This window comes from Pseudophryne corroboree, chromosome 1, assembly GCF_028390025.1.
Source record: "Pseudophryne corroboree isolate aPseCor3 chromosome 1, aPseCor3.hap2, whole genome shotgun sequence".
In the NCBI taxonomy this organism is placed as follows: domain Eukaryota; kingdom Metazoa; phylum Chordata; class Amphibia; order Anura; family Myobatrachidae; genus Pseudophryne; species Pseudophryne corroboree.
In genome coordinates, this window is record NC_086444.1 from 50,524,661 (window position 1) to 50,546,257 (window position 21,597).

A 21,597-nucleotide genomic window follows, 5' to 3' on the forward strand; every position below is an offset into this window, starting at 1 on the left:
TTTGCTGCATAAAGGTTTAAAGTATAATCATATCATTACATTGTATTACTAATAAGGTTTAAAGGTTATCAATTGAGTGTGCGCGCGCTGTGTGTACTTTGTACCCCCAGCGCGGCATTGGTACGCTAAGACCGTACAACTTACAGGACTCTGTACGCAAATAGCACGCAAAGTGCGTAGCGTGTATATTCAGTCTAGCGGCCATAGCGGCACCAAGGTAAAAGTGTATTTAGAGGTATAGCTTTATGGTTTAAGATAATATCGACATTATCACATGAACTGTTTGGGGGTCCTTGAGGACAGAGTTTGGGGGGTGTAGCACTGCTGACCGCCGGTCAGGAGACCGCCGGTCAGCTTACTGATGTCGGGATCCCAGCAGCATACCGACGCCGGGATCCCGGCGGGGAGGGGCGAGTGCAGCAAGCCCCTTGCGGGCTCGGTGGCGACCTGCGGTCGCCACGGGTTCTATTCCCACTCTATGGGTGTCGTGGACACCCACGAGTGGAAATAGTCCCTGTTGGTCGGCATGCCGGCCATCGGGATAGTGAGCCGTCGGGCTGGTGGAGGAGGTCATGTGACTGTCGGTCAGGTGACCGGCGGTCACATGAATACCACCCAGTTTGGAAACCACTGTATTACATTTATATAGACATATATATTCGTGAATAAAACACATTCTCCCTGGTACCTCCCAGCATCCATTTTGCTGCATAGATCTACTATCGTCTCTGCCATGAGAGCCCGTCTTTCTTGCTACAGAAGGGGGGGGTGGGGGGAGCATGTACAGTATCAAGCCTTGGAGAGAGACAAAACATCTAATGGTCATTCAAAAACTGTGGTAGATAAGTGACAGAAGCAGATTGTTTGCTTTGGGCAACTGCTCCACTTTAGCACTCTCCAAGACTTGATACATTTCCCCCAGAGTATGTAAATGCAAATAAGTGGCCCTTTCAGATCAACAGAGAGACTGAAGGAGAAGGATTTATAGGAAAGAACATTGTGTAATTGAGACGTTGCAGCACTTTGGGTGGAAGGGGGAGGCCAGCGGTGGGCAGTCAGGAATACAGCTGCAATGCAGAGCTGTGACAGACCCCAGATGTGGTACAGCGACGCTGCAGGACGGCGGAGCGTAAACATGTAGATGGCTGCTAAACTAAAATACCAGTTACTTATAGAACAGTCTGTAGCTGCCCAAAACATTCTCAGGCAGGACATGTAAGGGTCCTATACAAGGACAGAAACGGACAGTATTATTATTATTACATTTTATTTATATGGCGCCACAAGTGTTTCGCAGCGCCGTACAAAGGACAGTACAGGGAGACAAAACTTAGCATTACAGTAAATAAATAACAGAAATAGAGTACAAGTAATACCGCCATCAGAAAGAAAAATCAAAAATTCCCATTTTTTTTCCGGTTTTGTGAAGCCGGGAAAAACCCGGGTTACAGTTCCTAACCCCCTTTCACACAGCACATTTAACCCGGATTATTCCCGGGTCGACCCCTTTCAGATAGAACCCGTGTCAGCCCTGCAATAGACTTGTGTGTCATAAGAAATGGACTGTTTTTATGGCACACAGAGATGAGGTCACGAAAAGTGGGTGGAGACTGCTCACAGCACTGCATTAGCCATGGCCGGCAAGTTACTGCTGAGTAGCCCGGAGTTCCTGAGTTCTTGCTGTTTCACACAGCAAATGAGAGCCTGATGCAGCTGCTTGCACTGTGCTACCTGGCACAGTCTTATGCCAAGAGGAGAAGGGAGCTCCCTGATCTCTTCCTCCTTCCAGTGCGCCATGCTGTCTCTCTCATCCGTCTCCCCTGCAGCACAATTGTGACCTCAGGCGCCAGTGCCAGTGCCACGCCTGCTCAGCCAATCAGAGAGACCCTGCTGCTCAGCCAATCGCCAGTGGCCCGCTAGCTCAGCCAATCAGTGCTGTTAACCGTGACCCATTTCTGAAATCCCGGGTCGGACACTTTCAGACAGCCGTCAACCCGTGTACGAACCGGGAAAAACCCAGGTAGAAACCTGGGTTGTAGTCCCGGGAATTCAGTCCTGTGTTGACCCTTTCAGACAGAAAAAAATCCTGTGTCGACCCTTCCAGAGCCGGGAAATTACCGGGTTCTTTTCTCTGTCTGAAAGGGGTATAACAAAGAGCACCACAATTCTCAAGACATAGGGGGTCATTCCGAGTTGTTCGCTCGTTGCCGATTTTCGCTATACTGCGATTAGTCGCTTACTGCACATGTGCAAGGTTCGCAGAGCGCATGCGCTTAGTTATTTTACACAAAAGTTAGGTATTTTACTCACGGCATAACGAAGCTTTTTCATCGCTGTGCTGATCGTAGTGTGATTGACAGGAAGTGGGTGTTTCTGGGCGGAAACTAGCCGTTTTATGGGAGTGTGCGGAAAAACGCAGGCGTTCGGGTTGCAAAACGCAGGAGTGGCTGGAGAAACGGGGGAGTGGTTGGGCAAACGCTGGGTGTGTTTGTGACGTCAAACCAGGAACGAAAAGGACTGAGCTGGTCGCAATGGCTGAGTAAGTCTGGAGCTACTCAGAAACTGCTAAGAAATTTCTATTCGCAATTCTGCTAATCTTTCGTTCGCAATTCTGCTAAGCTAAGATACACTCCCAGAGGGCGGCGGCTTAGCGTGTGCAATGCTGCTAAAAGCAGCTAGCGAGCGAACAACTCGGAATGAGAACCCTAATACAGCTGAGATGTAAGTAGCGAGGGAGTGATCATCGTACTACTTGGGGCTGGCGGCCATAGATGGAGATGAGCCTTTACCAGTAGGAGAAAAAGTGGGTAAAGATGGTCGCTGAGTGGGGGAGAGCTGCGAGTGAAATGTGAGAAGAGGGCTTAGATAACAAGAGGAGAGAGGGCCCTGCTCTGAAGAGCTAACAATCTAGTGGGAAGGGGAGACAGACAGATGACATGAGGTACAAGCAAGCGGGAGTAAGCCTGATGGCAGGATGTGAGCAAAGCAGAGATGTTCAAGGCATGAGGCAGGGGGATGGAGGAGCGGCCTCAGGACTAGGTTATGCGTCATCTGTCATTCTTTAGAATGTATGCTCTTGTACGTAGGATCCTCTCTCCTTCTGTTTTCTCCTCATAATTACTGTAAGTAATTTGCAGGTTGTAATTATTTATATATTCGTTAAATTGTGTCTGTCTACATTTTTCTCCTTTAACCTATCTAATGTCTGCGTGGCACCAATTAACCCTTGTGTTATAATATAAATATTAGATAATAATAATAATAAAAATTAACAGTTGTTTATATAGTGTACACATATTCCGCTGCGCTTTACAGATAATATTTAGCCACTCATATCAGTCCCTGCCCCAGTGGAGCTTACAATCTATAGCCCAGATTTATCAAGCCTTGGAGAGTGATAAATAGCACGGTTAGTGTTCACTCTAGGCTGTTTTAGCAGGGCATCGCGCCCTGCCCGTTTTTTAGAAGGCAAAACCCGCCCTGCCCCTTTTGTGGCGCCCTGCTAGAACAGCCGCCCGCTTCCTGCCCTCTCAGCGTGTAAAGATGCCGTGCACATGCGCGCGGCATCCATTCACGCATTGGGAGAGAGCTGGGGGAAGCCCAGCACCGATGGAGGTGCTGGGCACGCCCCCAAAAGTGACGTCGCCGGCCACAGACGCCCTCCATAGTAGCGTCTGTGGGCCGCACCGCCCACTGAAATGACGGGGGCGTGGCCACACCCCTTAATATACATGGCCGCGCCCCCGTTTCGGGCGCCAATGTGCCCCCGAACTCCGGCGCCCTGCCCCTGCCTCATCTTAGGGGGAACACTAACGGTGATAAAATAGCAACCAATCAGCTCCTAGCTGCCACGTTACAGGCTGTGTGTTTGAAAAATGACAGTTAGGAGCTGATTGGTTGGAAGTTTAGCACCATGCTATTTATCACTCTCCAAGGCTTGATAAACATGGGCCTATATTCCCTGCCGCATGACCACATACACACAGGTTAATTCTTTCTCAGGAACCAATTAACCTTCCAATATGTTTTTGGGGTGTGGGAGGAAACCCATGCAAACATGAGTGGACATACAAACGCCACACATGATAGGGTCTTATTCAGGATTTAAACTCATGACCTGTGAGGCAGCAATTCTTACCACTAGGCCAACTGTGTCACCCAAAGATAATAATAATAATAATAATAATACTATGTATGTATGGTATTCACGGCTGAATGCCAGCTCTTACTATTTGCATCAGTACTGTCTAAGTGTTGGCATGAGGCAAGGTACATATATGTTACAATGAGGTCACACAATACAGTCTAGGAAGGACGACAGGGAAGGTGGCCGGTAAGTGGTGTTCAGATTTGCAGCTGTCAGAGGTAGACAACCAGTCACATCCCAGCATGCCCTGCCACCACATTAACATGATCTTACAGCAAAACGGTGGCAGGTGGGATTCATAGTTCCATTGCAGCTGGAGTGACACAGATTGCCCTGTAAAACTTATATTTTGCTCACGGTGATTTATCTTGGTGCTGTTTAGCTGTCAGGTTGCTGACAGATCTACATCGCAGCCATTTATGAGATGATGACTTACATATAAAGCAAACTAACATACTCTGAGGTCTGTTAATAATTAACTATTTCATTAGTGTCTGTACATAACAATATTTGTGATTATAAAAGGAATAGAAAACATTCGGATGGAACATTTAAAAAAAAAAGCATCACCCACATCATCGGGTGAATATACAGAGTCACAGGGCGGGATGTACTAAGCAGAAAATGCGGTAAACTCCCTGTTTACCGCATTTTCCTGATGTACTAACCCCCGGCCGGCAGGACAGCGCCGCGGCGGGGTACGCCAGCTTTAGCTGGCGTATGTCCATAGAAGCCTATGGGCTTCTCTCCGCGGCGCTGTGTGAGGGATCCGATCGGATCCCTCCCAGCATGCCCTGCGGCCGCCCCCCGTCACCCCGTGCATGTGCAGACTGACTCCTGGGGCCGAATCCCGGAAGTCAGGCTGCCGCTGCGCATCGCGAAGGACAGCTCTTATCGGAGGAGCTGTCCTCCGCAATGCTGATCGCATATGTTAGTACATATGCGATCAGCATCGTGGCGCAGGGCGGCGATGTACATTAGTACATCCCGCCCACAGTGAGATATTTAAAAGAAAATACAAAAAAAAACAGACACAGGTCTCGCCAAGGGGTGTAGTATGGTATGCCGGCGGCCGGGCTCCCGGCGACCAGCATACCGGCGCCAGGAGCCCGACCGCCGGCATACCGACAGCGTGGCGAGCGCAAATGAGCCCCTTGTGGGCACGGTGGCGCGCTATGCTATTTATTCTCCCTCCAGGGTGGTCGTGGACCCCCACGAGGGAGAAAATCTGTCAGTATGCCGGCTGTCAGGATTCCGGCGCCAGTATACTGTGCGCCGGGATCCCGACAGTCGGCAACCTGAAGACCACCCCTCGCCAAGTGACTCCAAGCGCGCAAGTGCACCCAACGGCACACAGCAGCACAGAGGTTTGTAGCATAAACTCTTCAGGTCTTGCAGACATAACAGATAGGGATACCACCTCAACCCTTTAATTCTGGACACATATTAATTACACAGGTTCTGTGGCTGGCTGACTTCAAGACTCCATTTCACCTGGTTTTAATCAATGCTGCAATGGTAGGGCTATATGAGGGAGGCCCCTAGAGTGTACAGTGAAGGAAGGAAGTGACTGTAAGGGGATGGAGACTCCTTGTAAAGCCAATATGCAGCCATCACATGGATAAGGAGAAATATCTTCCTACTAGTTACCAAAATAAAACCTAATTAAATGGATATTAATTGTATTATAGGGAATGAAGTACCGAAATAATTTAGCTGGCCATTGCTATAGATATAGCAATATAGGTCGCGTTTGGTGGGTGCATATTTTTGGCCAAAATTATGCTTATCACCTTAAATTTACTCTATGTTATACTGCAGAGTTTATTATAATTATTCTGATTAGCAGTGTTTAGTATTTAGAGTGTGCACCTACATTTTCTCTTTTTTCTACTTATTTACTTAAATAAAGGCTTTCATAAGACTTTTACATGGAAAGTTAAAACTAATTAGATGTACACAATGTTTTTACTGTAACGTTATTTAATTCTAGTATTTTGGACCATCTCCCCCCCATATTCTTCCCCCTACTGCTCCTGTCTCCCCTTATTCCATCCATTTCTCTTTATGCCAATTTCCCTATTCCGCCCATCTCCCCGTTTTACTACTGTTTCTACACTTTTCTTACGTCATTATTGGTTTCCTCCCTCCCACTTGTCTTCTTTTTTTTCACTGCAGCTGCTGGGGGTGGTGAGCGCACACGGTGGGTTGGTAGCTGTTAAGGCGGGCATTGTCGTTTGGTTATTTCCCTTTCTACGTACACATCCCCCCCCTCCCCCATATCTTTGTGGATGTGTCGTGCATCACAAATTGAATGCAATACAATATTATGCATGAATAAAATGTGATTAATGACGCAAAGGACAACTCTTCACAAAAGAAGGACTCGCGGGTTTATGACCTGGGAGTCCTACTGCGTATGCACATGCACCAGCCTGCACGTGTGCAAGCTGCGGGGGAAGGACCCGTCAGGTTAACTCTGCATTCAAAAGTCCATAGGCTAACAGGTACAAGCCCTGAAAAGTTTAGATTTCTTAGAGCTTGGTGCAATCTATGGGGACAGCAGTGCCGGCAGTCCGCAGCAAGTACCTCCGATATCACCTGCGGACCACTTTTATGCATATGGGGATTGTGCAAACCTCAATAAGCAGCAGTTTTCCGAGGTTTGATCTCCTTTTTGAGGTTAGTACTTTACGACATGTGTGTCTCTTTCCTCCTATCCTATATACGGCTCTGCCCCCTTTCTCTCTCTCTCTTTGGAGATTCTTATAGACTGTGATAGATAGATAGATAAATGATAGATATAAGCCGATTGGTTGCTATGGGCATATTCTCCACTTTACCTCTTTCAAATGTTTGTTACAATTCCCCTTTGACCGCATTTTCCCTAATCTCTTTCCACACCAGGTGCCTCGCCCACTCTTTTTTCCTTCCCCGCTGCCTTTGCCCTGTTCTAGATCAATATCAAGCCAGTGCTGACATCAATAAATCAATGCCAACGTGAACTCGTTTCTGTAGCAGCTGGGCACAGGGGTGAGCGGCTTCCCTACTTTTCATGGTGCTGTATGTACAGGAGGTGGGGTAGAGTGGCTTGTGGGTGTGGTACGTGTGCAGTACAGACAGGAAGTGAGGAAGGAGGTGGGGTAGAGTGGCTTGTGGGTGTGGTACGTGTGCAGTACAGACAGGAAGTGAGGAAGGAGGTGGGGTAGAGTGGCTTGTGGGTGTGGTACGTGTGCAGTACAGACAGGAAGTGAGGAAGGAGGTGGGGTAGAGTGGCTTGTGGGTGTGGTACATGTGCAGTACAGACAGGAAGTGAGGAAGGAGGTGGGGTAGAGTGGCTTGTGGGTGTGGTACGTGTGCAGTACAGACAGGAAGTGAGGAAGGAGGTGGGGTAGAGTGGCTTGTGGGTGTGGTACGTGTGCAGTACAGACAGGAAGTGAGGAAGGAGGTGGGGTAGAGTGGCTTGTGGGTGTGGTACATGTGCAGTACAGACAGGAAGTGAGGAAGGAGGTGGGGCAGTTTGGCTTGTGGGTGGGGTACAGTGGCCATACAGAAAGGAGGTGAGGAAGGAGGTGGGGCAGTGTGTCTTGCGGGTGGGGTACATTGGTCCTCATTCCGAGTTGATCGCTCACTAGCTACTTTTAGCATCCGTGCAAACGCATAGTCGCCGCCCACGGGGGAGTGTATTTTCGTTTTGCAAGTGTGCGAACTCCTGTGCAGACGACCGCTGCAAAAACATTTTGTGCAAAACAAGACCAGCCCTGTAGTTACTTATCCTGTGCGATGAATCCAGTGACAAAGGTCCCGGAATTGCCGTCAGACACCCGCCCTGCAAACGCCTGTGTTTTCCCAAACACTCCCAGAAAACGGTCAGTTGACACCCATAAACGCCGTCTTCCTGTCAATCTCCTTGCGATCGGCTGTGCGAATGGATTCTTCGCTAGAACCATTGCACAGCAACGATCCACTTTGTACCCGCACGACGCGCCTGTGCATTGCGGTGCATATGCATGCGCAGTTTTGAAATAATTTTAATGATCGCGGCGCAGCGAACAACGGCAGCTAGCGATCAACTCGGAATGACCCCCATTGGCCGTACAGAAAGGAGATGAGGAAGGAGGCGGTGCAGCTTGTGTGGCACATGGGTCGTAGGGAAAGAGGGAGAGGAAGGAGTTGGGGCAATGTGTCTTGTGTGGCACATTGGCGGTCTGAAAAAGAGGTGGGGCAGTGTGGTTTGTGTGGGGGGGGGGGGGGTTGGGGTGTACTGCGACACATTGGCTGTACAGAAAGGAGGTGAGCAAGGAGGTGGGGCACAGTGGATTGTAGGCAGTAGACCTGTTCCACAGCAGAAGCTTATTCGTAGGACCATCTCTTTCCTGCAAGTGCTGTCCCAGGAACATACATTCAGCCAATAAGTAAGTAAAGCACCATGTAATCTATGGCAAATTTATCCTAGCAAATTATGATAAGCATACCCCACAGTGGTGATACAATTCTTTAAAAAAATGATAATTATGGTATGAGCCACTCTGCTCATTTTGCCTCGCACCTCATAGAGGTGGCAAGGTTGGTGTCCACAAGGTGATGGAGTTCTGGCCATTCCGATTTCTAATAGACATCCCCTCATAGAAGGCGAGATAAAGGGAATATTGTTCTGTATGACAACCGCCCACCAGACTTCCATCTTAGCGCAGTTTCAGGGAGAACGCACTCGGTCATCAGCAATTGAGGCAATTCTGCGTTTCGACGATGATTGTGTTAGACTTATAAATTCAAAGTGCCGGCTCCACTTATCCACCCGTCTATACCCCACTGTCATAAGCCTTCAGTGTCCCCTAGTGGATGAAGGAGAAAAAGGCCATGTATGGGGTTCCACCAATCACAGATTCCAACCAAAAAGTGATTGACCTATTCCAATCAGGTTGTCCAACATGTTGGATTTCACCAACATGTAGATTGCAAGTGCATGGTAACAATCAGCCAATTTGAAGACCGTTACTAATATTTTACTAGAACAATGGCCATTTTTATGATTTGCAGATCTTCTTATCTTTCGATGAAAATGATCTGCAATTCGCTATATAATATCGGCAATGTATGAGCACGTTGGCTGATTGGTGAATCGTTAGGTCTGGGTGGGAATAAAACTGGTGAATCTTTTTTTTCCGTGATTGCTGATGTATGGGCCCTTTAACTCAAAGCAGGAAGGTGGAAGAAATCCCAGACCAGTATATTTTCAAACTCGCTTGGACTAGGGCTTCTGTATTCTCCGTGTTATCTTTACACTAGGGAGCAACCAGATGGTGCCATCTTAAAATCCATTGGGAGATATTCATCTATGGTCTACCTACAGAAGTTTTATCCACACCTAAAAGATATCAACACCCGGTAGCACATATTACAGTCTACAAAGTATCATGAAAATAATGTTGGCAGTTTATTGGCCCTCATTCCAAGTTGTTCGCTCGCTAGCTGCTTTTAGCAGCATTGCACACGCTAGGCCGCCGCCCTCTGGGAGTGTATCTTAGCTTAGCAGAATAGCGAATGAAAGATTAGCCGAACTGCTACTAAATAATTCTTTGCAGTTTCTGAGTAGCTCCAGACCTACTCCTAGACTGCGATCAGCTCAGTCCGTTTAGTTCCTGGTTTGACGTCACAAACACGCCCTGCGTTCGGCCAGCCACTCCCCCGTTTCTCCAGACACTCCCGCGTTTTTTCCTGACACGCCTGCGTTTTTTAGCACACTCCCGGAAAACGCTCAGTTACCACCCAGAAACGCCCCTTTCCTGTCAATCATTCACCGATCAGCAGTGCGACTGAAAAGCGCCGCAGGATCCACAGCAAAACTGCTAAGTTTTTAGTTAAATAACTAAGTGCATGCGCCCTGCGTGCCTTGCGCATGCGCAATTAGCAACAAATCGCAGCATAGCGAAAATCGGCAACGAGCGAACAACTCGGAATGACCCCCCTTGTGCGAAATACACTACTGCAGCCAGCTTTTAATGCATCGGAACTGAAGCCATAGAGATCAGAATAGGATACAACACAACAAAACAGGATGAAGCCATTGCAGCAGTATTTGCCTTCCAACATGTACCCGTGTACAGAGTCACAACGACTGTTTTCCGGCTTACTTATCAAAAGCGTACAGTAACCTTGGATGAAGTAAGTAATTATTGTAAAGGTGGCTTTTCACATTGATTCTTTTGGTTTAGAACACTGCACTGGGAAAATCAGTAAGAAACATGAGCAGCCCATTGAGTATAGAATACAATGAGTCCAGTGTAAAGGTGCATAAACCTCATGCTATAGCCGCAATACACTGTACATACAATTGCTGCAAATGCAGACGCAGACAACAAAACCTATTGCTGGAACACAATTTCTCTTCACCCGATTAAAATCAAACTGACAAATAAAGTCAATTATCTGCTGTTGTCAAGCATTACATTGATTTAATGTGTGATCATTTGGACACAACTAACCAATCATTGCACCTAATTCCACACACACATACTGTAGCTAGATCGCCCCCGTTACTGCCACAGAATTGGAATGCAGATGAATGCAATCTACCTAAAACCCATCGCTCTCTATTTATGCCACTCATTTAACCCACGCACGGTTGCACCATTTAAAACGGAGAACCGCAGCAAAGATCACAGTAAAATGATGCATTTCAATATACTGTAGTATTCTATAATGCAATCTCACTGCTAAACACAGCCAGGCCCTCCTGAAAAAGAACAAAGATCTGCAGCGTAGGGAGGCCTGCATTTCTCAACGCTGCCTTACATCGGGCCTACACAAATGGCTGCACAGAATACAGAGATAATCCGGTTCTTTTTTTTCCTCTTAAAGTTAACCCTTTAAGACAAACAAAAAAGGTGAAAGATTTGACCCTATTAGGTGGTGACTTACGTTTTTTTTTTTTTGTTTTTTGTTTTTTAAATCACTGGAGCCTTCAGGTACCCTCTTCCAGCCAAACTAACATAGATTTCATGTGGGCTGCTGTTGGTTCCTGCTCAGGAACAGCTGTAGGCAATAACACTCAGTAGGGGAAGAATCCAAACCCAGCAGGGCCTTGCCTCTCCAACACCAGCAATAAACAAGAGGCCCTCAAACCATTACGCTTATTAATCCACTGTCCCCTTAGCGAAGCCACCTTCGTGCATATGTCTTCAATTAAAGCTACACGGTTCCCCGTGCACCCTTGGGTGAGAGGCAGTGTGTCAAAAGTTGCTTTTTTTTTGTAATTGCAAAGGGATTCAACTGCAGCCGTTAATTCAGGACAAGTAGTCACAGCACCCAGGAGAGTAGAGCACGGGGCTTTAAGGCTGCAATGTGCAATGCAAAACGTCTTTAAACCTGACAAAGGGAGGCCTGCACGCCACAGCTCAAACCCCCCCCTGTAGAGTATGCAAACAGGAACAGCAAAAGGAGGCAGATATAGACCTTCAGAGATGGACATTTGTGAAATGACACAATATGAAATGCAGAAGATAGATCACTTGAACTACAGAATAATTCTATGACAAGAAAAGCATTAGAATTGCAAAGCTATTGAGGTGCCCCTGTATAAACTTAATGAGTGTGACAGTATAGCAGCCCTTTATCATGTGTGGAAGCAGGAAGGCACACAGTGTATTCCCCTCTGACGAGGAATGCCTGGAATTTTCACTTCCAAGCAATGGAGGATTGCAAATAGAATCCAGGACATTTAAATCCCCCCCCAGCCCAACCAGGATGCCTCTAAGCAAAGCCGGCTTGTAAACATCTCTAGTGTCATTCACCACTTACCCAGTGTAAAAATCCCCAAGGCTCAAAGGGCCTTCCTTATTCTGAGGAGCCCAGTTTCACACTGAAAACCTGGGCACATTTTCACTACTGTCCTCCATTTTTCTTGATTGAAGCTATTACAAAGCCAGCTGTGGTCTGGGGCCGGCCAGCGTACTTAGCGTCAGACAGGGCAGCTGATTTCCTGCTATGGGAAGTAACCAGATCTCTCCAAGGTGGAATATGTTAGAGGTCCATCCTTTGAGGCGAGGAAGCCATTGTTTGTGTCTTGTGCTCATCCATTACAGCTGTCTTCTGTGTGTCCCTCGCCTGCCACGCTCTCTCCTCTCTCCCAGGCCTCCAGCTTACAGGCAAGATGCACAAGCTAGCTCAGATGAATGCGTGCACTTTTTTTTTTCTGCAAGACAGGTTTTCCTTTCATTTGCCACACTGTAATGGGAAATTGGACACAATTCTGACACAGGTTGTCACACATTACAATCACTGATCTATATATATATTAACGGGGGGGGGAAAAACACATTTAAACCAACAATAAAAAAAGCGGATTAGCTTCAGCAATATTCAACTTTAAAAATTGCTATTGTGTAGTCGCTCAATTGTTGTACATATTATTAATGTCTGTTTTTAATCATTTGTTAGATCTAGAACAGTAATGTAGAATTTGACGGCAAATAAGAACCACTTGGTATATATAAGTATAGCAGATATATAGATGTGTGTATAATATATAGCAACGATTAATGTGAAATAAATCTGCAGACTTGGGGGGGTTTCATAATTAAACCTGGTTGCTACAATATTTTATGTTTTAATGATAAAAAAAAATATGACTTTCAATATCAATGATCATATGGCTTATTTTTGCTATTATGCAACTACGGAACTAGTGTCTATTAATATGTGCATTTGCGTGACGTAAAAAAGTAATATTACTGCATCTGCCTATAAGTAAATAAAGGTGACATCTTAACGCCAAAGGTCAGCTGTGCCCTTGTGGATGCTCTGTAAAGGTTAACCCCGCCCTTTGAACTCTGACCCTTCAGTGTGGTTCTTTGCAGGGAGGGGGGGCTGCTAAGGGGTTAAAAAAAAAAAGCTCTTAAAACAGGTCACTCCTTACTGGAGCGCACGTATGTGACTACGGGTTACCTGCTAAGTTGCACACGCAGAAGGAGTCATACGTGAATTTTGTTTGCAGCTTGGCTTTGCAGTGAAGCACAGAGAAGAGGCATGCAGAGAACACTGTCAGAATATAAGCACAGATGTACACCCAGCCTGGGACACCCCCCCACTCAAAGCTGTATCCTGTCTCCCTACCTGCCCAATTTGCTGCCTCCTAACCCTGCCAATGTAATTACATCCAGAAAAGTCTTATTAGGTCTCAGCTTTCTTTCTTTATTGCAGAAGGTAACCCTCCCCTCCCCGTGTCTGCACACACACACATAACTGCACACGTGTGTCACTTACTGCACGTCACATGCCAGTAATATGTGCCTCATAGTTATAAGACGTACTAAGTGGCCCTGGTACCTTCTTGTATTTCTTCCATCCCACCGCAGCTGAGTCCCCTGCATGATTGTCCACAAAGCTGATCTGCCTCAAACCAGTTTCAGCCGGATCTGGAATCCCTACAAAAAGGGGCAATGGCATCCCCACCGTGCAAGCCATTAGTTCCAAAATTACAGGCCCCTCGTTATCTAATTCTACCAATATTTTTGCGTTTGATCCCCCACCCCCCTTTTCCGTAATCAGGAGTTTTAACCATTTAGCTTGCTCTGATAATGAGAGAGATATTACAGATTGTAGGGACAGGCAGAAGACAGCCCACCTCTCGTCACAATTTTTTGCTGCAGTGTACAGGGGACCCTGTACAGATAGGAAATACAAAGGAAGGGAGACAAACAGGGCCATTAATATAACAGTATTCGTTACTTTATATCCTTTGTTTGCAGTGACCGTGGATGGGGTAATGTGTTCCAGTAAATAAACAGAACTCAGTAATATATATATATATATATATATATATATATATATATATATAGGGAGAGAAAGAAAGGTACTAGCTAGGTGTACCTGAGTGAGAATAAACAGTCTCTACTAGGAATAAATACACTTTATTAGAAATATATTATAATGGGCCATTCTAAACGTATTGCAGAGTGAAGAGATTGGCCTTACGCTAACGTAACATACCGTACTTTACCCAATATTTAATGTGAATAACTAAATATTCACATTATATTACATCTGTAATATGTACTATGATGGGTTATAACCTTTTTTTACGCATAATTCTATGAAGAATTAACAAGCGGCGTAGGTAACTGTTTCACATATCATCGTCCTGATTGCCTCCAGTATATAACACCTAAACAAAGAACTGCGAGCATTCACCATCTGCAGGGTAGTGAAAGAAAATGGTGAAAATAGAATCACGGACGGATTTTTTTGAAAGTCTGGAATCATGGTGTAATTAGAAGATAAGATCTGTGAGATAGGAACAGTAACTAGAACGTCTGCTGATTTAAGAAATAGAAAAAAAAGTATTTTGCACCCCAGTCACAATGATGCTTATTTAAATAAATAAATCTGTAAAGAAGGACGGTGAAACAATGGTGGACGGATGCTCAAAGGTTTTCCTGCTGTAGAACAAGTCCGCCGTGAACAATAGAAGATCAAATGTCGTATACACTGTGGGACAGGGGGTATACAATAGGCTGCACGCACCTTTCACAAAATGCTGATCTATTTGTATAGAGCGCTAGTGTGTATTACAAGAAGTCAGCTTGCACTGTGTTAGGTTAATGCACAGTAATTTTGTGAAAAGCGGATTTGTGCGTGCGTGCATTTCTGTCACAAATGTAGAGAATGCAATCCATATATTTTTTTAAATGAACCTCATAATAAATACTGCGACTTCATCGGCAAGCGGAGCGGAGAGGAGACTATAAGATTACAGGTGTTTTCATTCCCAGACTAGGGGGTCTATTCATGAAGCAGTGATAAGAGTGGAGAAGTGAGCAAGTGGAGAAGTTGCCCATGGCAACCAATCAGCATTGAAGTAACATTTATAATTTGCATACTATACAATTGTACGGAGCAGCTGATTGGTTGCCACGGCAACTTCTCCGCAGGCTCACTTCTCCACTCTTTTCACTGCTTCATGAATAGACCCCAAGGTCAGCAATAATGGTTTCTCTGCTTACAGATGGGTCCTCATACACTGTGCACCTCTCAGCGCCAGGTCTTGGGCAACTCAGCTGCACCAAGTGTCTTTCGCGCTCAGAATGTGCGCCTTATTCACATAAATAAAAAATCTGGAAGCAATAAAAGATGCGCAACATCTCTATTGAGTGGCGTTTGATTGGGCGGTGTTTTGCTGTGTCTGTGATGCGAATAAGACACAAAATGTATAGAAAAAGACGGTACGCTACACTTCTCACAGCGGCCCAGTTGTGCCTCGGGGAAGAAGTCAGGATCCTGTGTGCAGGTCTCCCGGCAATCAGAATACCGACGCTGGAATACTGACCCCCCCCCTTCTGAATGCCGACACCGCCATCCAGAAGAGTACAACATCCCAGCACCGGAATACCGACAGTCAGGATCCCGAACGAGGAGTCACCGGGCCGCTTGTCAGGTAAGCCGGGCCGTGGGGGGGGGGGGGGGGGGGATGGGGGGTAGGAGGTTAGGTTTAGGCTGCGGGCGGAGGGTTGGGGTTAGGCTGCGTTCCGGGGGGTTAAGATTAGGCTGCGGTGAGGGGTGGTTAGGGTTAGGCAGCCCCCACGGAGGGTTAGGATTAGGCTGGGGAGGGGGGGGGGGGTTAGGATTAGGCAGCAGGGATGGGGGGGTTAGGCACCTACGGGGGTGGTGAGGGTTAGGCACCCCCCTCGGAGGGTTAGGATTAGGCTGTGAGGGGGGGGTTAGGTTTAGGCAGCAGGGATGGGGAGTTAGGTTTGGGCACCTACCGGGGTGGGTTAGGTTTAGGAACCAAGGGGGGAGGTTAGGTTTAGGCTGCGGGCGGAGGGTTGGGGTTAGGCTGCGTCCCGGGGGGTTAAGATTAGGCTGCGGTGAGGGGTGGTTAGGGTTAGGCAGCCCCCTCGGAGGGTTAGGATTAGGCTGGGGAGGGGGGGTTAGATTTAGGCAGCAGGGATGGGGGGTTAGGCACCTACGGGGGTGGTGAGGGTTAGGCACCCCCCTCGGAGGGTTAGGATTAGGCTGTGAGGGGGGGTTAGATTTAGGCAGCAGGGATGGGGAGTTAGGTTTGGGCACCTACCGGGGTGGGTTAGGTTTAGGAACCAAGGGGGGAGGTTAGGTTTAGGCTGCGGGCGGAGGGTTGGGGTTAGGCTGCGTCCCGGGGGGTTAAGATTAGGCTGCGGTGAGGGGTGGTTAGGGTTAGGCAGCCCCCTCGGAGGGTTAGGATTAGGCTGGGGAGGGGGGGGGGGTTAGGATTAGGCAGCAGGGATGGGGGGGTTAGGCACCTACGGGGGTGGTGAAGGTTAGGCACCCCCCTCGGAGGGTTAGGATTAGGCTGTGAGGGGGTGTTAGGTTTAGGCAGCAGGGATGGGGAGTTAGGTTTGGGCACCTACCGGGGTGGGTTAAGTTTAGGAACCAAGGGGGGAGGTTAGGGTTAGGCTGCGGGCGGAGGGTTGGGGTTAGGCTGCGTCCCGGGGGGTTAAGATTAGGCTGCGGTGAGGGGTGGTTAGGGTTAGGCAGCCCCCTCGGAGGGTTAGGATTAGGCTGGGGAGGGGGGGTTAGATTTAGGCAGCAGGGATGGGGGGTTAGGCACCTACGGGGGTGGTGAGGGTTAGGCACCCCCCTCGGAGGGTTAGGATTAGGCTGTGAGGGGGGGTTAGATTTAGGCAGCAGGGATGGGGAGTTAGGTTTGGGCACCTACCGGGGTGGGTTAGGTTTAGGAACCAAGGGGGGAGGTTAGGGTTAGGCTGCGGGGAGGGAGGGTTAGGGGGTTGGGGAGAGGGGGGGGGGGGACACCCTTTACTCACCCCTGTCTATTAACGATCGGGATCCCGGCATCGGTATTACGAGCAAATCATACTGTTCCCTTCATACTATATGGTGTACCTGGGTCAAACAGAGAGCAAAAACTACTGGATCTACCCAGTCAAAGCCTGTCTTGATACGAGTGGCGGGGAACAGGATTTGGTTGACATATGACTGCATGACATGTTTTCGCAGTAACACATTGATGAGAATACACGGTGTCCCTGGTCATTTGGCAGCACTACAATAGATTTTTGCAGGTCAACACTCTCATCTGTGGCCAAACTGCTCCATGGGAAATTCAGGTAGATAGAATTTTGTACATTGCGCATTTCCCCATTGCTGTGTGTTTAAACGTATTTAACCTTTGCACCAATTGTGCCTTTTCTGTAAAGAAGAATTCCAGCCAAAACCTTCAAATAGTGTTCTGGGTGGCATTTTTTAAGTTTACACCATGATAAAATATAGTGTTCTACTAATATTCAGTGCAATCAACTGATCTGACTGGTCCCACTCCTCCTAGACAACAGCATGATTGTATCATTAGCCTACAGCGGGCCCAGGTGGAGGCATGGGCACGAACACTTTTCAAAAACTGGACTGAAAACACTAAGCGCACACCAAAGAGAGGGGCATTCCTTCTCTTCCGTGGCTGTCCTGAGCCCAGGTAATTAGTACCCGCCCCACCACCCTCTTGACACACAGAGGTATTTTCAATGCCCTTCCCCCCTTGATCTTAAAATTGCTAGGACAGGGAAATTTGTGGGCCAGAACTTTGACACAACCGAGTCTACCGTGGAAAACTGTATGCTCTATCTACCCCATGTAGGGAGTTTGGCCACGCAGTGTAGGGTATCTCTGGCTACCTACGCAGATTCTGCTGAATGGGGGGCTTGGCTACACATCTTCGCCCTTCCGGAGGCCCTGTCCTTCAAGTGGAACCATCCGATTGGGGAAAACTGCACTGAAGGGATGATTCTGGATTTTATCATGTCCTCCACCCAAAAGGTCTTTCTAATGCACCTCCCACCAGCTTCCAAAAATATACATTTAGAAAGAGCGCCATGTGCCTTACCTTACCCTTCAACACTGTCTAAATTCTTCCCGAATTCCACTGCCTAAAGTGTGGACTATCCGGGATTAGAAGGTTTGGAAGGAAGTTTCTTTCACTACATTGGCTGGGAGTATACATGACTGAGCAGAGAACCTGGCAGATTTAGCCAATCATTAACAAAGACTTGGCAACAATGCCTCTTTCTATATATGTACATGTAGCAACTGGTATAAGATATACTGTATATTTAGGCCCTTACTCAACTTGCAGCTGAGCACAGGGTAATAGAATACGGTGCACCAACACTTACAATTCTACTGCAGCAGTGAGGGAAATTGGGCCATTGAAGGGTCTTCCATAGATGGTGCCATTGGTGTATTACATCGATGCAAAGAAACAATCAGCAGTGAAACATCAACGGTTTGCAGCATTGATGGCAAAGGCTCTGACTCAGTGGAGGGCAGCACATGCAGGGTGGTAGCCAATGAGGGAAGGAGGCAGGGCTATGTGGACTGTGTTGGTGGTAGGGCTAAGGTCCGTAATTACTCCGCCAGGGGAGATAAGACACAGACGCCTTCTCTGCCATCGATGATGGAGAACCAGCCGACCTCCACCATCGATGGTAAAACCATTGACCAATGGTGGCTATTCCTATAGGGGAAATTAGTGGTCTCGAAGTGCCACCACTCAGATAGGACTTGGCAGCCATCGCCCACAACTGAACTGCACTCTTAGTCTAGCTTCCTCCAGACTCTATATAAATGGAGATCTTATTTATCAACCTAAATACTGGGACAACAATTAATAGGCTACTTTGTGCCCAAATACACTAAAAACACTATAGGAACTTAAGTGCTCTTATCTACTAGGAAAATACACTCAAAATCGTTGTTTGTATTGGGCAGCACGGGCGGTGTAATGGTTAGCATTACTGCCTCACAACACTAAGATCATGGGTTCAATTCCCACCATGGCCCTGTGTGGAGTTTGTATATTCTCCCCGTACTAGTGTGGGTTTCCTCCAGGTACTACGGTTTCCTCCCACAATCCAAAAATATACTGGTAGGTTAATTGGCTAACAACACAAATTAACCCTAGCGTGAATGTGTGTGTGTGTACATGTGGTAGGGAATATAGATTGTAAACTCCACTGGGGCAGGGACTCATGTGAATGGTCAAATATTCTCTGTAAAGCTCTGCGGAATATGTTTGCGCTATATAAATGACTGGTAATAAATAAATAACTAAATCATTGTCCCCATACCCACTTAACTGTATTGTGTTTACGTTATGAACGCAACCAGTGGCGGTTCTTGCCACGGGCAAGCAGGACTTTTGCCCGGGGCGCCGCCTTCCGGAGGGCGCTGGCGCCATCCGGAGGGCGCCGCACCGTGGCAAGATCCGCCACTGCTGCCCGCTGTGTCCCCCGTCCGCGCCCGCTGCCGTCCCCGTCCTCGGCGCCTCCTGTGAAGGGAACTAGACGCTATGCGTCTAGTTTCCCTTCGTGGAGAGTAACTGCTGAGCGGTGCGCGATGACGTCATCGCGCACCGCACAGCAAAGGTCCTCTCCACGAAGGGAACTAGACGCATAGCGTCTAGTTTCTCTTCGTGGAGAGGACCTTTTGCTGTGCGGTGCGCGATGACGTCATCGCGCACCGCTCAGCATTCAAGCGGCGCTTTCAATGTACAGGGGGCGTGACTCACCACGCCCCCTGTATTAGGCCACGCCCCTTTCCTGCCCGGGGCGCTCTGCGCCCTTGAACCGGCCCTGAATTGCGCTATCCAATGGGGATGGCATTTGAGAAGACTGCAGTCATTTCTGAATCTCTCGTGAAAACACTGGGATGGAATGCACGTCTCTTAAGTAGGCTGACCATATTATCCCTTTAACCTGGGACACTCATGAATTACACAGGGTCTGTGGCTGCTTAAAACCAGGTGAAATGCAGGTTTGTAGTCAGCCAGCCACAGAACCTGTGTAATTCATGAGCGTCCCAGGTTAAAGGGATAATATGGTCAGCCTATCTTAAGTCTTTGGTATTTAAAATACGTGTAGTCTCGCTTACTGTATATGGTGTCACGCGGTATACGTATAGTAGCACCACCTTAGGCTGTAGTCACCAAATTACACTTAGCGGCAATGTTACACCATAGCGTGATAGGAAAGCGTATCCAGTAAAAATCCGATGACAGCAAGATATAAAGGGAGTTCTGTATTTTCTGCCACCTCCATGCATCGTGCAAATATACATTAGTGTTCACATCCGTGTGTCAGACAAAAAAACATGCACATATAAATATGTAGTAATAGCACATGTGTCTCTACACCCAGACTCCATTTTCCCTGTGTCCATACATTCATGTGTATGTGGGAGACTCAGGATGGGGGTGGGGAAGCCTGAATCTGCCTGTGGTTACCATAAAAACACTATTTTATCTGTATATTTCTAGTAACATTATAGTATACCAGGAAATGGTATGTCTATAATGCTATCTGCACTGCAATGTCCCCCATAAATGCTCCTTCCAGCCCCAATCTCATGTGCACACATATAATATCATTATTCTGCAATAGTAACAAGCAGGGAAACACAATGCTGCAGCCACCTACCTGGCTGTGTCCGCGGTGCACATACCCTGGATGAGGCGCCCTGTGTGCGGCTGCTGCAGCTGCTGAGTGTGTGCAGTGAGGAGGCCGCGGCTCTGTCTCAGGGTCCCCGGGCTGCCTGCAGCACTGCTCAGCCCTGCAAAGAGACAGCCCTGGCTGGGGACCTGATCCGGGGCTGCACACAGGCCACACAGGGGATCCTGCACTGGGAGTGTTACAGGGATACAATGCATCACCCGCAGCCGCCATTACACCCATTGTCTGCCCTGTGTATATACTACACTGTGCATATAGAATAATTCCATATGCACCATGTAGGGAAATATTGGGGTTTATTGTAGCAGAAATCAGGATTTATGTTCCATTCATCCTCATAGATCACTGCTGTTCTATTGGACAGGATTAGTGTCCTTCATTAGACTGGGAGGATTTATTATATTGTTTTTTCTTGTTCCAGTGAAATATATGTGTCAGTAAATATGAAGTAAGTTATTCCCTGTAGCCCATGGTTGCGATGGCCGGTGTAAGGCTCTTATTTGCACTGTAGCCAGCCTGGTCAGTCCTGTTGGAGGTGTTACCAGACCCTAAAGTAATGCATATGCTGTGTTTAGTATGTGTGTGTGATCCTGACTAGGGTGGTGAGGAGTGTGCCGCTGCTCATAGCGCTCCGCTGCAGGGTAGAGGGCGCTGTTGGCGGCACTTGTCAATTGTCTGTTTTAATTACTTTTACTTGCAGCTTCCTCTCTCTTTTTGAAGCCCAACATCTCCTGACCGCCGCTGTCTCCTAATCTGACCCCTTCCGTCGCTAATACCTATACAACATTCATGAGCTTAACTTGAGATTCTTTGGTATTCAGTCACACTGTCCTTTATTACATACCCGGGATTCATACCCATTACCTGTGGCATTGCAGTTGGACACTGTATTCATTGAGCTATCTGACCGGGTGTGATACGTTTTACCGGTGTTTTGGATGCCGGCGGTCATAAGAC

At 47.5% G+C, this 21,597-nt stretch overlaps 1 protein-coding gene across 4 annotated transcripts in view; it reads right to left on the minus strand.

Moving 5' to 3' along the window:
* Positions 1-20,837, minus strand: part of ZNF532 (zinc finger protein 532) — a 128,785-nt gene extending 107,948 nt beyond the window's left edge. For 2 of the 4 annotated variants that reach the window (XM_063959416.1, XM_063959390.1), the window contains exons 1-2: positions 20,608-20,837; positions 11,948-12,373 (exon numbers count right to left, since the gene is read on the minus strand). The gene's annotated coding sequence lies outside the window, so the exon portion shown is untranslated. Of the gene's footprint in view, positions 1-11,947; positions 12,374-13,474; positions 13,575-20,607 lie in introns of those variants that run through there. The other 2 variants (XM_063959398.1, XM_063959407.1) reach the window with 2 other exon arrangements.
* Positions 20,838-21,597: the final 760 nt, after the last annotated feature.